This window comes from Dermacentor variabilis, chromosome 2 (genome assembly GCF_050947875.1).
Source record: "Dermacentor variabilis isolate Ectoservices chromosome 2, ASM5094787v1, whole genome shotgun sequence".
Classification (NCBI taxonomy): domain Eukaryota; kingdom Metazoa; phylum Arthropoda; class Arachnida; order Ixodida; family Ixodidae; genus Dermacentor; species Dermacentor variabilis.
The window spans coordinates 247,308,131-247,317,551 of record NC_134569.1 but is presented as its reverse complement, the minus strand read 5'-3'; the positions used below and the strand labels follow the sequence as shown (position 1 = coordinate 247,317,551).

General features: G+C 48.2%; 2 pseudogenes; both read right to left on the bottom strand.

Moving 5' to 3' along the window:
- Positions 1-3,180: 3,180 nt before the first annotated feature.
- On the bottom strand, positions 3,181-4,173 carry LOC142570754 (inositol monophosphatase 3 pseudogene; annotated as a pseudogene).
- A 470-nt stretch (positions 4,174-4,643) lies between these two features.
- On the bottom strand, positions 4,644-8,550 carry LOC142570753 (uncharacterized; annotated as a pseudogene).
- Between the last annotated feature and the right edge of the window lie 871 nt (positions 8,551-9,421).

Genomic DNA, 9,421 nt, shown 5'->3' with positions numbered 1-9,421 from the left:
CTGCATTAGCAATACTGCAAAGGAAAGCCATACGGATTCCTCCAAAATAAAAGCCTCGCAGTCGAGGAAGAATTCTTCCCGGACCAGGGCAAATTTTTCTTCGACTATGAGGCTTTTCTTTCGAGGAAACTGTACGAGGTTTCCTTTGTAGCGATTGTAACAATGAGGTGGATATTTCATTTTCCCTTCATTAATTACTTCCCTCCACCTTGCGGGTTTCCGCAGAACTATTACGTATAGCAGTACGGCCTCCTGGTTTTTTTCTCATTTATTTTACTTGCTCGGGACGAGTGCTGACCCCCAGCTGCTACGGCTGCGTCGGCGTCATCATCTGCACCACCAGCCGCGCAATTTGTGGCAAAAAAAAAACAGAACGCCGCTCCACGTACCAGAGGTTCAAACCACGCGACACATTATCAGCGATCCACTGAGGGCGCGGTGCCTACACTTTTACGGAAGGTATTTACTTCGGTGCCACGGCTCGACATAGCATTGCATGGGATATCTTGCTATTTCCCTTTGTTGCATATAATTGATTGTGACCATAGAGGATGTAAATATTGCCCCTAAAATGTGAAACGATATACACTTTTGCGAGAGACTTGGTGTCCTTTGAGCGAAACGAGGACAAAGTAAAAGCGGGAGCCAACGTTTCGATAAGTGGACTAGCCTTTCTCAAGGCGACATACGCTTTCCTCGCCACAGTATATATAGGCGGGGTTCTTCTAAAGGAGAGAAGGGGTAAGGCGGGTGCTGCGGCAACGACAGAAATTGTGTTAGCGGCCAGGATGTAGAATTGCAAATGAATAAAAAGGCGTGCTCTACACACGGCCGCTGGCAGGACCGTGTGTCAGCCTGCGTGTCAAGAACCGTGTGCATAGCACCTATGATCTGCGTCGCTGGAAAACAGTGGGCTATCGTCTCTCTGAAAGAGATAATAAATGGAAGCAATAAAATTAAAACAGCGCTAGACGACAGGACCAGAAAGAGGAGGAGACAAACACGGTGCTTTGTCTCCTCCTCTTTCTGGCCCTGTCGTCTAGCGCTGCTTGAATTTTATTGTTATCATGGAACACCAACTTGCCCAATCCGCTTCTCTTCTATAATAAATGCAGCTGCAGAGAATGGTGCCCGTGAAAAAAAGTAAAATTGAATAAATATATAAATGAAAGAAAAAATAAAGGGAGGAAATAAAGAAAAGAGATTTGATGCGTCCGTGTAAGCAAAAATGAACGGCGATGGCCGTAAAGGGGCCGCTACAATAATAAACAGGTGCAGAAGCGACGAAAATTGGACCAAACTACCACGTAACAGGGGAACTTGAAGAAGGATGGCTAAAGTTGTCGTTGTATATAATAATAACGATCTTTATTACATACGTTCACATTAAGATTACATACATAGCCCACATAAACAGCATTGCTGGTGTGCGAGGCAGTGCAGTCGGCAGGTACTACGAATATGCGTACACAATTGGCAAGTAATGCAATAAAAATAATAGAAATACTTTGTGAGAATATAAGAACTACAGAAATAATATTGGATGAGCATGCACATATCTGTACAAGGATGAAAAAAAGATATTGGGCGCAAGATCGATTTGAAATCTGTAGCAACAGCTGGTTCCGATGGTTAGCAATATGAACAGGAATTAGATTGTTTGTTCACACGGCGAAATTGTCGAAGACATGCTTTCTATTTCTAAGTCACCCATAGCATGACTAAAGTGTGCGCTGATCAGTGTTCAGCGTTGGCACGATAACTTTGTTATGCAAGGACAACAGAGCCCTAGAAAATTTCACCGCATGAGAAGGATAAATGCCTTTCGCCACTCATAGGCACACCCACTTTCAACATTCATCATCTAGTCCAACTGGCAATCCTTTTGATAAATATTGTTCCCACTGCTCCCTTTTCTAACGGTGTGTTTCTATAAAGAGATGTTTTAAGTCACTTTTTGCTTTTGTGCTGCTGCGGTGTCCTAGCATACAGCTATCAGGATGAACAGCATGGACATAATCACATTATTTCACCAGAGAATTCTTTAGAGCAGGAAAACTTAGAGCAGGAAAGCAAAATGAGCTTTTCCCCTCACAGTGCCATGCCTCTGAAAGGCATGTAAAAGAAACTAACGGTATTTAATGCACAGGCTAGACTGAGCTGTATGCTGCTGTTACATAAACAAAGATAATAGATCTTCATATAATGAAGAGCACTTGATTGTTTTAACATTATTGCAAAAAGAAAATACAGGGCTCTGTTATTGTTTGCTTTTTTTGCTGCCAGCTTACAGTTCCACCACACCTGTTCAAGTGCACATAAAAAGTGTAATGAGAACATCAAGATGTAGTTTCTTTCTGCTAAATCTGATTTGTATTGCAACACAGCTTAAGGTTGGTGAGTTATTTCAAGTTCATCACTTGAAAGCGGCACTGCAAACAACACAGAGACAAGGAAAAGACAGGGCATACCACACTCTTATAATTGCCTTCTGTATGCGTCGTCTGCTTCGCATCTTTCCAAGGGTGAATTTACTTGCACTGTTGCAACAGCAGCCTCTTAACAGAATCCCAGAAGTAATGCCTATGTCATAACTTCTTCAGAGCTGCTTCTGCAAAACAGATCTGCCAGCTTGCATTCTAGGTCACCGCATCAAAGCCTTCTGCTCCTTTGGCATCCGGAGTTACCTGCAAAAGTTGCTCCAGGAGAAACTGACACTGTCGTCTGCATAAGCAACAGGTACAATTGTTCAGCCATCATGGAAATGCTAGGGTACTAGTACATGGATTTACCCAAACTTCATCCTTCTGGCATCAAACGACTGTCACATTGCAAATTGATCATTTTCAACGAAATGCTGAGTTACAAATGCGGGGATTCGCAATGAGTAGGCATGTCTCCAGAGACTTATTGCGTTCGTGCACATTGAAAAAGGTGATTGGTCGGAAATTTAGAAAAATAAAGCCTGGTAATTACAGCCAGAAGAACATTCGAAGCTGCACGCACGAAGACCGGACAAATCCGTCTTTTACCAACCATTCTCACAGTAGCTGAACTATCGCAGTGCCAGATTTCCCTGTACTAAAAACCCCTGTAGGAAACTCAATGTCTGGCATTGTCCGGCAGCGGCAATCAAGTCGCCTGAAGGCTTGCTTGATGTAATGGTATCCATATTGGGCCTCAAGCCTTTGCACGAGCCTTGCGCACGGAGTCCAGTATCTGTCTGTGATTGCTCAGGGCAGCCAGCAGGCCTCCCAGATGTACCAGCGCGGCCTCTATGCTGTAGCTCAGAGGCGTGCCGTCGAGTGCGGTCATGTGGCCTCCTAGCGACGCGAGTATGACATTGCCTGCGCACACGTCCCACTTTTTGATGGGGCTACTGTGCAGGTATGCGTCTGCATGGCCTTCCACCAGCTGTAGCACCTTGTAGCCCGCACCTCCAGCCGGCACTACCTAGAATTCTGGGCCAAAGGCCTTCTTGGCCAGAGCTTGCACTTCTCCAGGGCTAGATCGTGACACCACAACCGTACTGAGTCTCGGTTGCGTCACCTTGAGCAGGGGAATGGACGTTGCTGCCATGGCCAACCCAGCCCCAAGTTGTCTTGTTGAGGAATAAGGGCCGGTGTATGACGCCAATTACTGGTGAGCCGTGCACCAACACACAAACCATGGTGGTGACATAGTCAAGCAGGTTTTCTGTGTACTCCTGAGTAGCGTCTAATGGGTCAATCTGCACTGCGATGGCCTCTGCTGGAACAAGGACGTCGTCTTACATCAAGCCTCCCAGAGTACGTGCTCTGGACTGCAAATTAGCGGCTGCATCACGGTATCCAGTGTGTTCCTCTGAGATGATCGAGAGTCCCGAAAAAGACGCCGACAAACCGCCGTACATGACGCGGTGCGAGCTGAGGTCGCCCACCGCGAGTGGTCGCCGGTGCCTTAGCGCGTCTTGCCTTTGCTCTGCTGCGCGAGGCGGTTGCTGAGGCGCACGCGCCGAACTTCGTCACCACCGGCTTCCGCGGCGGCCACGCCAGCGTCCAGCAGTTGTCGCAGGCTCACCAGAGCGGGCCGCGAAGTCCGTATCCGCGCCACGTAGAGCAGCACGAGCAGTGAGACGGCAGCGGCCAGGACGACCACCACCCGGCCGCTACCTCGAAGTGCCAACCAGGCCATGACGAAAGAACAACGCGCGCACTTTCGCCACTGAGTGCGGCAGCAGTAGTCGTAGTACTACGTGGTGGTTACGGTCACACTCAGACGACGGCCGAGAAGCGGACGCAGCTGTGCGTGACGACGATCCGCTGCGTTGGGTCATAGCCGGCGCATGGAGACGCTGAAACCACGTGCTGTCGTGTTTCCGCGTCGAACGACACCGTCTTGAGCATGAACGGTAATGAACCCCCGCCTTCATTGCTCCATAGTATATATACATATGTGTGCATGTCACGCATGCGCAGGGCGTCGCATCAAGGGCCGTGGTATGACAAGAACTAAACACGATAACACAGCAACGATTATGCCACATCTCCCCTTTTCCAACAAAATAACAACCAACTAAATAATGATAAACACAGTCAAAAGAAACGTTCTGCTTTACATTCAGAAATCCCGCAACCGTCTGGTTTTCTTACAGTTCTGCCGAATCATGTAACGTATTTGCCTGGTACCTGCGGCGAAACGTTACCCTGATCATGTGTGGGGTCACGTTGGAGGGCTTGGAAGTTAGGCTGATCGCTCACTTCTGCATTTTCCAGGCTAGGGGGAAACTCGTATGTCGAGTTGTACGAGTCTGGAATTCTGCTTGGCGCTTGCTTTACTAGAAATTTCCTGTTGCGTTCGATCGGGATGCCGCTCTCCAACGCGACGACATATGACAGCGGCTGTTTTGCCCACTGACAGATGACACCTTCCCGCCTGCAGTCCTTGACCCAGAGAGAATCACCGGGTGTCAATGGGACAAGGTGTCGGGCCGCATGACGGCGGTCAATATTTTGCCGCTGCTTTTCCCGGACAACTGCATCCTTCTTCCGTACCTCTTTCAGGTTGGGTGTCTTTGGCACCAGCCTGTTCGGATGGAGAGGCAGGGTTGTACGAAGCCGCCGCCCCATGAGCAGCTCCGCTGGCGTCTTGCCTAGTGGTCCCGGGGTGTCCCTGTAGGCTAACAGAGCCAAATAGGGATCTTGAGACTCTAGTAGTAGCCATTTTACCGTTTTCACCATTCGTTCTACCTCTCCGTTTGCCTACGGTTACCTAGGGCTACACGTCACACCTTCGAATCCATAGGCCTTCGCGAACTGCTTAAATTCTTCACTAACAAATTGAGCACCGTTATCCGTGACAAGAACTTCGGGTATGCCGTGCCTAGCAAAGACGTCTTTGACATGACCAACAACACAAGTGCTGGTGAGCGATTCCAGTAAACACAATTCTGGAAATCGAGATAGAAAATCCACTAAGAGCAAGTAGTTACGGCCGTTGATATGGAAGATATCTGCTGCGACCCTTTGCCAAGGTCGAATAGCTGTCTGGGTTGGGGTCATTGGTTCACTCGGTTGTTCTCGGAACTGCGAACACACGCGGCAATTGACAACCAAAGAAGCTAGTTGAGAGCTCAAGCCCGGCCACCAAACAGTCTCCCTTGCTCTCACCCTGCATCTCACAATACCTTGATGACCTTCGTGAAGCAGACATTCTATTCTGGAGCGAGAGGGGCACAACGAGGCGAGTGCCAAGCATGAGAATCCCTTTACACACGCTCAATGTAGCGCGATACTGTCAATATGGCCTCATAACGCTTGATAGCGAAGTTGGGCCCAGCCAGCCTTCACGAAGGTAACGGCACAACGTACGGCAGGTCTCGTCCTTTGCCTGCTCTTCGGCGACCAGTCTAAAGTGATCCGATTCACCCAACTCGGATAACGCACCAGTAACAAACTAGTTCATTTCATCCACAGAAAGGAAGTTCTTGGTTTTTTGCCCTCGCACTGGCGCTCTAGAAAGTGCATGAGCAATTTCCAAATTTTTCCCAGGAACATATACGACATCAAAACTGAATCGCATCAGACGCATTCGGAATCTCTGAATGTGCGGCGGTACCAAATCTAGGGCAGTCTTTCCTAGCAAAGTCACTAGCGGTTTGTGATCCGTCTACAGCGTTATGTGTTGTCCACGCACATAACTTTCGAGACGCTCAGACGTCCATGTTAGAGCTGGGTCTCCTTTTCAATTTGCGCGTAGCGCATTTCTGTTCGAGTCAGTGATCTTGAAACAAATATAACTGGCCGTCTTTCTTTGTTTGGTTGTACGTGAAGTAAAACTGCACCTAAACCGTACGACGACGCGTCTGCAGAAATGGTTTGATTCCGTGGATCAAACTTTGCCATACACCTATCAGAACAGATAGCGCGTTTTATGCTGTCAAATGCTATCTGCTGAGGGTTGCTCAAATCCACTCACTGTGCTTCTGCAGCAACTGACGTAACCGCGCAGACTTCTCAACTAAGTCTGGAATTAACAGCGAGCAATGATTTGCAAAACCATGGAATCTCCTCATATCGGCAACATATTCAGGCGGCTTCATATCAATGATCGCTACAACTTTTGCAGGATCTGGCAGTATGCCATCTTTGCTCACTCGGCATACCAAAAAACATAGCTCTTTTACACTGAACTGACATTTTTCACGATTCAAAGTAATGCCGGCTTCCTTCAAGCATTCTAAAGTCTCAAACGATAGCTCATCATGCTCTTTCTGTGAAGAACCAGACTAACACACCGTCCATTAAGTTTACGACCCCCGGCATTCCATCAAGAATTTCAAACATTTGCCTTTGAAAATATTCAGGAGCAGAGTTTATGCTAAACGGCAGGCGTTCAAAGCAACAACGTCCAAAGGGGGTAATAAACGTGGTCAATAGCTGACAATCCTTGCTTAGCTTTACTTAATGGAATCCCGAGTTCGCGTCAAGTTTAGAAAACACAGCTGCTCTGCTTAGTAACCCGAGTGTCTCATCAACCGTGGGGAGCACAAATCGCTCACGTGTCACCCACTTATTGAGTTGGGTTAGGTCAACACATATTCGCACTTGCCCGGACGGCTTCAAGACGGGCACTATGCCAGCACACCACTCGGTTGGCCCTTCAACTTTACGAATGACCCCGTTCTTTTCCATTTCTTCTAGCTCGCGTTTCACGCCGTGCATCAGCGGGATGGGTATACGACGAGCTGTGTAAATGGCATAGGGCACCGCATCTGCTTTGAGATTAATACAGTATTCTCTTTTCATGGTACCCAAACCGCAGAACAAAGAGGGGAAACACGCTTGCACAACTTGGTGGATCGAAACTTCGTCTACAAATGTCATTATTCCCAAAGCTTCTATTGCTGGCCAGCCTAAAATGACATTACTCCCCTAGTTGATGACGAAAACGTCCTGCCTAAACAAACATCGTTTTCACAGAATGTCTTCAGTGAACTGCCCTTTCAGATCTAACACTTCATTGCCTGGCCCTTTTAAAATTACGTTAGAACGCTCTAGAGTCTTGGGTACGCCAGGAAACGATGCTGGAACAATGTTTACCTCTGCTCCTGTGTCACTCTCAGCAGACACTGTAACCCCATTAATAGCGACCTGAAGAAAACGAGCTCTTGCAATTGCGCCAGCTAAAGTCCCAACAAAATAGATGGCACACTCTGTTTGCTGACTCAATGCAGCTGTCCGAGGAACACTGCACAACTCTACCTCGGATGTGCTTGCTTCGGCGATCGTGAAGTTCTGCTTTTGTGGGCAGATCGCGGCGAAATGCCCCCGTCGTTTGCACCTGTAGCAGGTTGCCCCCCTTGCAGGGCACGATGAGGTTAAATGACGGGCCCTGCCGCAAGCCGCATACTTACGGACGTCTTCTTTGGCCCATTGGTCCTCTGGACGTCCGCGGCTTGCTCGTTGATGAATTCCGTCGACCTCTACGCTGGCTGGTTGGTAGTATGGGCTGCTGTGAAGTTCCTGTTGTTGCTGTACCGCTTCCTTCATCCTTGCCTTTGTCAGTGCCGTTTTCAGAGTCAGTGCAGCGTCCATTTGTTGGGCCTCGGACAACTTTGTGTCACGTAGTCCGACCACGAAACGGTCGAGGATCATCCGTTCTTTCATCACGCCGTAGTCACATTTATCTGCCAAAGTATGTAGGGCCGTTACATACTGGTCCATCGATTCGCCTGAAACTTGGTGGCGACGATGAAAACACGCACTTTCGTGGACTAAATCGCGCGCGGCAATGAAGTAGGCGTGGGAACGTTTTTTCACCACTTCATAATCCTTTGACTGTTCTTGCGACAGCTCAAAGGTCTTCAATACGTTGCGTGCCGGCCGCCCCATGGTATACAGAAGCGTGCGTACCTGAGCCTCTTGTTCGCTCATTAAGGCCGGAAGCAAATCGATAATCATTGAATTCTTGCACCCACGCCGGCCACTCTGAGGCCTTGTCAAAGTTGAAGCTCGTTGGTGGCTGTACCGGAAAGAGCTGGCACGAAATACCACTTACCTCACGCGCCATGGCTCGAAGCTCTTGTTCCGTTATCGTGTTCGAGCCGAGGACGCCAACCTAGAAGGTCGGCCGTACCTGTATCTTCTCACGTCGCCCGTGGTTCCACCCAATTTGCGAACCCCACTTCTGACACGATGTCTTGTTTCCGCGTCGAACGACACCGTCTTGAACATGAACGGGAATGAACACCCGCCTTTACTGCTCCGTAGTATATATACATATGTGTGCATGTCACGCACACGCAGGGCATCCAATCAAGGGCCTTGGCATGACAAGAACTAAACACGATAACACAGCAACGATTATGCCACACGCATCTTACTAATCTACAGTGCGGACATGTTGGTCATTCAACCCAAGGGCTTTAAGGAGGCCAGTGACCCCTAAATCGACCGTTGGGCAGATATGTTCACATTCTAAAAAAAACATGTTCCATCGTTCTTCTGGCTTTGCCGCAGCAAGCACATGCTTCTTCTTCCTTGTTGTATCTCCCTTTATAAGGAAGTGCGTGATCTAAGGCATTTCGATCTCACTTCGGAAAGTAATGAGCTTCCCTTTGAGTTATCATAAATTGTTTGTTTCCTGATTTCGTTTTTTACTCTTACGTGGTTACTCATGGCAGGTTTCTTTTGTATTGCTGCCACCCGTGAGATTATTTCAGCCTCTCTGACTTTCCGCTTGACGCTCTTTGTTGCTGCGTTGCCCACCCTACATGCCGCATACTTGCTGGTAAGCTTCCTAGTTCTCTTTCTCCACTGTGAATCAATGTTATTCATCCACAAATACCTGAACATTCTCCCAGCCCATTTACTTTCTTCCATATTCCTCAATCGGCCTTTATGATTTATTTTACTGCGGGCTTCCTTCACTACAAAACTTG